This window comes from Lithobates pipiens, unplaced genomic scaffold, assembly GCF_037356315.1.
Source record: "Lithobates pipiens isolate NorthernLeopardFrog02 unplaced genomic scaffold, aLitPip1_a1.2 Scaffold_16, whole genome shotgun sequence".
Classification (NCBI taxonomy): domain Eukaryota; kingdom Metazoa; phylum Chordata; class Amphibia; order Anura; family Ranidae; genus Lithobates; species Lithobates pipiens.
The window spans coordinates 593,858,324-593,867,368 of record NW_027507748.1 but is presented as its reverse complement, the minus strand read 5'-3'; positions in this window follow the sequence as shown (position 1 = coordinate 593,867,368).

Genomic DNA, 9,045 nt, shown 5'->3' with positions numbered 1-9,045 from the left:
CCACACCAATGTGTGTTTTCTGCAACAATGGGTCACACCACTACTTAACCCCCCTGGCGGTATGATTCGGTCTGGTTTTAGGGGCTGAAAGCGGTACAATTATTTTGCATGGAAATTTGGCATTTTATATTGTAGCCCTGTAATTCTTAGGAATAACTCTCTTAAATCTGTTCAAACCAGAGTCTAGCAGACATCCCGGGTATGATAAAGTTTATAATATAATAAAGAATAATACAAATTATTGAATAATGTAATCAAATCCTAAAACACTGAAAAAGGGACACATTTTGGTTGCTATGGACAATCTCCAAATTTCAGGCAGAAAAAACTGTATTTATAATATAAAAGTGCATGCAGGGCACTGCACAGACCACTAGGGACAAAGGGGGTGTGTAATTTTTTAACACAGCACTGTAATCTGTAAGATTATAGTGCTGTGTGTGTTTTGTGTGTTTTTACTTTTTTGAATTTTCCGCCGTTCTCAGCTCCCGTGCGCTGTAACGCCGCAGGGAACGGAGCTCGGTGGCATTCGGCACTGTGAATCGAGCGGAGGACAGCGCTGGATCCAGGGGACAAGGTAAGTAACTCTCGCTGTGTCCTCCCCTGCATCCAGCAAAGCGATCCCGAGTCTGGCTCGGGGTTATCGCTCCTGCTAGTTAATTCCCAACCCGAGCCAGACTCAGGATTACCGCTAGGGGGGTTAATGTGTGTAATTACTTTGAAATTGTATATATATATATATATATATATATATATATATATATATATATATATATATGCAATGACCAGTGTAGACGCATACCCCAGATGAATACCCAAGTTCCATCCAGGCTATTCCGTTCTACGTGTCGTTCTATTTGTGACTGGCTTTTTTACTTTTGATATGATGTACTGTATTTATTGGCATATAACACGCACTTTTTTCCCCCTAACATCAGGGGGAAATTGGGGGTGCGTGTTATACGCCGATCCCCCACTATTTTTAACCCTTTCTGCCACTCTCTGTGGCTTCGGGGTTTTTTCGGCCGTTCTCTGCTATCTTCAGCCGTTTGAAAGCCACCGAGAGTGGCCGAGAACTACCGAGCGCCGCTAAGATACACAGGACATCCGCTCTGTATCTCGGCGGCGCCATTTTCAAATGGCAAAGCCACAGACAAGACTGCAAATGACTGACAAGGCTAAATGCAAGGCTGCAAGTGACTGACAAGGCTGCAATGAAAGGCTGCAAATGACTGACAAGGCTCCAAAGGAAGGCTGCAAATGATACTGATAAGGCTGCATTGATGGGCATTTAAATGTAAGTTTTTTTCCTTAAACTTCCCTCCTAAAAGTTTTTTTCTTTTAAATTCCCTCCTAAACTTGGGGTGCGTGTTATACGCCAGCGCGTGTTATACACCGATAAATACGGTAAGGGTTCTACCTTTTCTAATAAAACTACAAGTTACGGTTTTAAACTATGTGGAGGCTTTTTATGTTTTTATGGTTCATTGGAATGTACAATATAACTGAGTGGTGATCCTGTCATGAGGCTGTGATATGAGACCCACAGAGCTGCCTTCCTATAACTATTATCTGGATTACACATTCTTTGTTGATTCAGTACCTCAGTACCAGAGTAACTGGGGGTTATTTACTAAAAGAAAATCCACTTTGCACTGCAAGTGCACTTGGAAGTAAAGTCGCTGTAGATCTGAGGGGACATGCAAGGAAAATAAAAAACAGCATTTTAGCTTGCACATGATTGGATGATAAAATCAGCAGAGCTTCCACTCATTTCAGATCTACCCCTTAGGCCGCGTACACACGGGCGGACTGTCCGCCCAACTAGGTTCGTCAAACAGTTTGACAAACAGTCCGTTCAAAATTAGCATGAACGGACTCGACCACACACGACGAACGAACAGTCCGCTGAAAACTTGCGCGATGACGTGAACGGCACGTACGTCGGGACGAGAAATTCGGCGTCCGATACACTGCAATGCAACCTTCGCCGTGTAAATTCTTTCTGAGCATGCGCGAGACTTAGTTTGCCGAACAAGCCTACACACGAGCGGACTGTCCGCTCAAACCAAGTTTCAGCGGACAGTCTTACGGAAATTCCGAAAAACTTTGTTCGTCAGACTGTCCGCTGAAACTGTCCGCTGAAGCCCACACACGAGCGGACTGTCCGCTGAAACACTGTTCAGCGGACAAAGTTGGACGAACAGTCCGCCCGTGTGTACGCGCCCTTAGATTTAGAGTGACTGCAGATTCAAGTGCACTTGCAGTGCAAAGTGGATTTGCCTTTTGTAAATAACCCCCTTTCTGTTAAACGCAATACTGGTTTTTGGTGGTGGATATTTAGTTATGGGTGATATATATGTATTGCCATCACTGCCATCCAGTGATGGAACTTTCAGGGTGGCAGCAGTTGCACTTGCAAGTGGGCCCTGGTGTTCTGCCACTGTGGGGAGGCCCAAGACCCGACATCTCCCCTACACCTCTGGCTATCAGTTTGGGATGTAGTGGGGGAAGTGGGAGGCAACGATCGGCAGTTCTATGGTGGCCGCGGGATCTCCCTGAGGCTAGTAGTTCTCCTCCCGAGTGTATACACTGGAGAGGGGAAGGGGCTCTGACCTGGGCATGTATCAGTTTCATTCTTCAGTGTACAAGTGAGTCGCTCTGCTTGTACACTCTTGTTGATACCGATACTTATTTTAATGTCAGGTGACAGTGGTACTAATATGCAGCACTGATGGGCACTGATAGGTGGCACTGATGAGGCATGTCAGTAGTTTTTTTATTACATTTATTTTACTATTTTATTTTTTTCAATTTTTTACACCATATTTATATATTTTTATTTATTTTTTATTACAATTATTTATTTTTACAATTTCACTTTAAAATATTTATTTATTACAGTGTTTCTTTTTTTTACAAACGTCTAAACAGATCCCTGACATCTCCCCTTTGAGACGGGAAAAGGGAAAGGGACTGAGGACACAGATTCCCCAGTCCTTTTCTGAACATTAATGGACAGGAGACAGAGGCTCCTCTCCATTCGTAAACGGAAGCATCGTAAAACCGTTTATGATGATCAGTTATGAATGGACAGTCGGTGATCACTGACTCTGTCCATTAAAAAAACGAAGGAGCCGGTAAATTACAGATTTAGCGGCTCCTTCCTCTGCTCTCCATCCTGAAAGATCTGGGACAGGGAAGGGCAGAGGAGGAGGATAGGGGGGACCGGGGGAGCACACGGAGGGGGAATGGAGGAGGACAGGGCAGAGCTGGACGGGGACACGGAGGAGGACAAAGGGGTGGGCGGAGGAGGACAAGAGGGGGAATGGAGGAGCACAGAGGAGGACAAAGGGAGGAGCCAGAGGAGGATACAGGGGACACTCAGGGTTGATCGGTACGGTGGCGGGGGAAGTTATAATCACTGATCTCCCTGTGTGGCTTTCAATAAAGCAGTTGACAGCCCTGGAGGGGAGAGGAGGAGAAGCGGCTGTCAGCTGCTTCATTGAAAGCCACACAGGGAGATCAGTGATTATAACTTCCCCCACTGCTGCTCCGATATCAGTACCGATACTAGTATCAGTACCGGGACAACCCTATTGGAAAGGTAACATGATTGGAAGGGGCAACATTTAGTTGACCTCTGATTTCCTGACAGTTCAGCTAAAGTTTTAGTCCCAGATCAAGCAGGAAAACAAAATAGTATAAATGTAAACCTTGTCTGAGCCTGTACAATTATAATAATTACAGATTTAAGTTGTGTGCATAATAATGTTGTTATATAAAATATTTATATAGAAGAGCTACATTAAAGCATAAAAGCACAAATTCTGGTCATGGGACTTTAAATGAGGCATATCACAAAAAGAAATTACAAAAATTTAAAATGTATTATAAAGTTTTTTTCCAAAATTCATTGTAGAAGCACATTTCATGTTTAGCGAAATACATGGTACAGAATAAAAATTGATTGATGAACAATTAAACATGATTAAGAGCTGACATAAGCACATGATTATTGTAATAAATTCATTCATACATTGTACAATAGAATAGACAAATGCATGATAGATATAAAATGTAAGGATCAGACTGTCTTGGCCTATAGTTACTCTACGCATTTCGTTGCTCATGTCCACTCATCAAGAGTATGTTGCCAAAATTCTCTGTGAATAAGTAAAAAATAAAAGATGTGTAGGGGTAAAAAACCCTGTATGGGTAACCAAAAATAATATAACAGAGGCCAGAAGTCTGATACATGTCAGCTCAGAGTAAAAATCCAGCCTACAAGATGGATGTGAGGGTTTCCAGTGACAAAGTCTGACCCGGGCTGAGGCAGGGACATCCCACCCGGACCAGGAGAACAGCACAGGAACCGGCCAGGGGGAAGGAGTGATCCATGTTTGGATGTATGTGCTCCAACTGACCAAGGACAGTTGTGTAAGTGTAAATAGGGGTGAAAAAAGAAATAATGTGAAAAAGAAAGAAAAAAGAAATGGATGAAGAGTGCCATCACTGGACATCCTGGGGTGAGATAGTAAAGGGAACTGAAAAAAAAAAAAAAAGAAAAAAAAGGGGTCACAAAAGTCAAAAGACCACAGACATGGGGTGTAAAAAGATCAAAACTGTGTGTAAAAATATGTGTAAAAAACACATGACTCGCCCAAACAAAAAACATACTATTGTGACACTGTGTGGGAACTGGATGGACGTGTCTGTCTGGAGACTGCAAGGACAAATGTGCTGGTCAGGTCTGGCTAAATACCCCTGAGACCAAACAGGGCCCCACCAGGAAGTTCAGAGACAAATGTACTGGCTGAATACCCAAGAGACCGAGCAGGGCCCAGCAAGCGCCATGTTGAACCAGGCAAGGATGCATCCACATCCACCTATCCCAGGCATCAGATGGTACACAACCATGCCAGCATTGCGGCGTCAAAAGATGTCACGAGCAGGGCATGTCTGCATGGCGCCAATGCACAGGAGGGCAATCCTCGCCCATGACCCAAAAGGGGGAATGGGAGGGGAAGTGATGTTGTGCATCGAAGCCCTGGAAATAAGACAAGGACATGACCAACTCCCACCCATTGTGGAGCTGAGAGATGTTAGCCAAAGCTGGAAAAACTGCTACATTAAAACTTTTTTGTGAATCTGGGTTGATCTGCATGCTTACATTTCTGTTTTATGTTCTTTATCCGCCGTCCTGTCCAGACTTTCTGTATCATCCCCTGACCTTTTGCTTCTCTGTTTGCTTGTAAACATTTGTATAAACTGCTAATTTGCATTAGACCTTATGCAAACATCTGAGAATGTTTCCTGTATAGGACACTATTATATCATTGTTCTGGCTCAATCTAAAATTATTGACACAAGTTACGTGGATAATAATACTAAGAATTTATGGCCATACACATGGTTATTCCAGGTCTAAATTCTTGGCCATGAAGTAAATGCATTGTAAAGTCCTCCCAAGGAATTATGATAATGGCTTAAAGACTTTGGAAACAAATGGGTGTTTGAGCAGGCTCCTGTCCTTTCTTTTTCTGCAGGAAAGAATGTGGGACTTATTAATTTTGTATGCACACTTTAACCATGGGCAGATCCAGATTTCTGAAATAGGCTATATAGGCGTAGGTTTTATGAGTAGGCAATGTAGAGTGTGAAGAATCAGGGAGGCTTGTCTACCCCAAACCTCTAGATTTACTATATGGAATCCCAACTCCACCATGGCACTGGGTGGGAGGTACAGTAAATGATGATCAAACATCCTACCAAGCCCTTATATACCAATTTTAAGGGAGCAGTCCATTGGAAACCACCAATTATGTAAAATTATAGACAAACTCAAAACAATACTTAATGAGTAAGATTTGGGCATCCTCAAAACACACACTGGGAAGGAGAGCAGTGGCAGCCGCTCCGTATGGGGCACTGGGCCGGCACCCCCCTAATCCATGCGCCGCCCCTAATTTACATACAGGGTGCCAGACGCATGGATTTCAATGCTTTTTTTTAAGCACCTGATTAAAGCCTGAGGCTTCTAATTGGTGCCCAACCTGTCTGAGGGGGTTTAATGTGATACTGGCAGCTTCCAGGAGCCCACACCCCCTTTGATTCCTATCCGTCTCCCATGTGGGGGGAGGAGGGGGTTGGGTGGTCATCTGGCGCAAGTGAGGGGGCCAAAAATATTGGGCACGAACCACCATTGAATCAGAGGCACCACAAAATAGACCTCATTATAGTCTAATGGCCTTCTTTTAAAGCTTTTTTAAAGGTCAGTAGCAGAAATGTTGACAAAGGTCCAAGAGTGCTTACAATGATCAGGTTTTATGTATTCATGTAAACTCAAAAGAAAAAAAAATGTTGCTGTGCTTGTTTGTGTAACTGCAGTGTAAACTGGAGTTTGGCTTAAATTTGTTAATGTAACTAAATCTGCTTGTACATTTAACAATCCCCTGTGTTGTAATGAATTTGATTAGGGAGCAGTTGCTGTTGAACCCAAGCAAAAATGTTAAAAACAAATGTAAAATATGAGATGTTAGAATATGGTGTCACTGATACTGTCCTTGAGAAATATACTGTTCCGTAACACTGCATACTGTACAATTTATAGGCTTCTCCCAAACATGTCATTAAAAAAAATTACGTTTGAAGTCACATAAAAATGGAATGTTTCACTGATATTTTTAATTTTATTTTTATTAGTACATGTCCCGCATGGCAGTTTTCAGCTACCCATGCCCTTTGTTTGGCAATTCCTTATCTGTTAGTTGTGAAAATGACTAAAATAGATTTTCAATATTCACCTTCCCCCCATAGACTTCAATGTGGTTTGGTTTAAAGTTTGCAACTTTCAGGCTTTAGGATGGGTTCATTGGACTGCCTGCAAATTGAACCCAGGTCACTGGTCAGGAAGTGTGTTACTAACTGGCAGGGCCGCAGATAAGGCAGTACAACTGGCCCTCCTGTACCGGGCCCGGCCCAAATTTACTTAACAGGGGGGCCTGGACAGCATTACATAAAAATGGACTGTTTCCACTCACTGATACTTTTAATTTTATTTCTATTAGTACATCTCCTGCATGGCAGTTTTCAGCTGCCCATGCCCTTTGTTTGACAATTCCTTATCTGTTAGTTGTGAAAATGACTAAAATTGATTTTCAATATTCACCTTCCCCCCCATACACTTCAGTGTGGTTTGGTTTAAAGTTTGCAATTTTCAGGCTTTAGGATGGGTTCATTGGGCTGCCTGCAAACTGAACCCAGGTCACTGGTCAGGAAGTGTGTTACTAACTGGCAGGGCCGCAGATAAGGCAGTACAACTGGCCCTCCTGTACCGGGCCCGGCCCAAATTTACTTAACAGGGGGGCCTGGACAGCATTATCATTTATCTATTATAGTGCAGTAGATTTAAATAGTTCACTGGATTGAGCCAAGTTCCTAGGCTTGTCAGGGCTTAAATGACATTTCTTTGGGCCCCATCAATCCAGCAGAGGGACCCAGGAGGCAGGAGCATAGATGGCACTATTTTTTTTTCCGGCTCCTAGGCAGATAAAGCCGGCGCTGCTTTGTGCCGCTGTGTGATGTCCTGGCTGGCTGCTCACTGCCTTTTCCTGGTGGAGTGATCTACCTGCCTCATTCACCAAGTGCACAGTAATGTAAAGGTCTTCTTATGGGTGGAACTCCGCTGTAAGTGATAGCATCAGGTAACTAAGGAACAAAGATTAGGCAAAGTTTTGGAAGACCTGAAAGTATTCCATGTCTATGTTAACTGACCAGTGCTGTAGCTGTGTCTTCATTTTGTTTTTTACAGTATCTGTCGGGAACTAAAAAAAAATCCTATTATGGATACTGTGTGAAGCTGAAGGAAAGCCAGGCGCTTTGTTTATGAAGGAGGAACACTAATAAATAGTACCACTGACAACCCTGAGAGTCTGGGAAATACTGTGTGTTCCAGTGCCAAAGGCAATATGAAGGGTTGGTGTAGAGTCCTATGAACAGAAAAGGCTATTGTGCTGTTCCAAGATGTGTTTGTATCTCTATCCATATAATCATATAGATTCAGTATTCTTTATGTGTGTCTAAAGTCAAAACGTGTTTTTTTAGTCTTGAATAGAGTAGGGAACGGTCAGAAATCCTTTTTTTGGAGAGGTTTGACCACCTTCACCTTCACCATCATTATGATGATGACCAGAACAGAAATAGAGTGTAAACCTTTTAATTGAACACCTATTGTGATAACAACTGCATAGGAGCAGATTGTTCTCACTTCGCAGAGATTTTATCTCAGCAACCTTTTCCATATTATCTATTTATCAAAAAATAACTGTGTGAATGCCTCAGCATTTACATAGCAGCCCCGAATAATCCCATAATGTATCTAATATATTTATTTCCTATGATCGTCAGCTCCATCTAGTGGCCATAATGTGGTATTTTCCTGAAAGAGGTATTTAACCACTTGCCGACAGCTGCACGCTGATATACGTCGGCATAATAACAGCGGCGGGCAAGTGGGCATACCTGTACCTACCTTTTCATTGGGGTACCGTGCACGCAGGACCGGCAGACTCGCTGTCCGCCGGTCTCCCGGCAGTCGTGTCACGGAGCCGCAGAACGAGGAAGTGCCTATGTAAACAAGGCATTTCCCCATTCTGCCTTGTGACATGACAGAGATCACTGCTCCCTGTCATTGGGAGCAGTGATCGCTGTCATGTGAGTTGAAGCCCACCCCCCCACAGTTAGAATCACTCCCTAGGACACACTTAACCCCTTCATTGCCCCCTATTGGTTAACCTCTTCCCTGCCAGTGTCATTTATACAGTAATCAATGCATTTTTATAGCACTGATCGCTGTATAAATGACAATGGTCCCAAAATAGTGTCAAAAGTGTCCGATGTGTCTGCCATAATGTCACAGTCCCGATAAAAATAGCAGATTGCCGCCATTACTAATAAAAAAAATAATAATAATAAAAATACTATAAAACTATCCCCTATTTTGAAGACGCAATAACTTTTGCGCAAACCAATCAATATACTCTT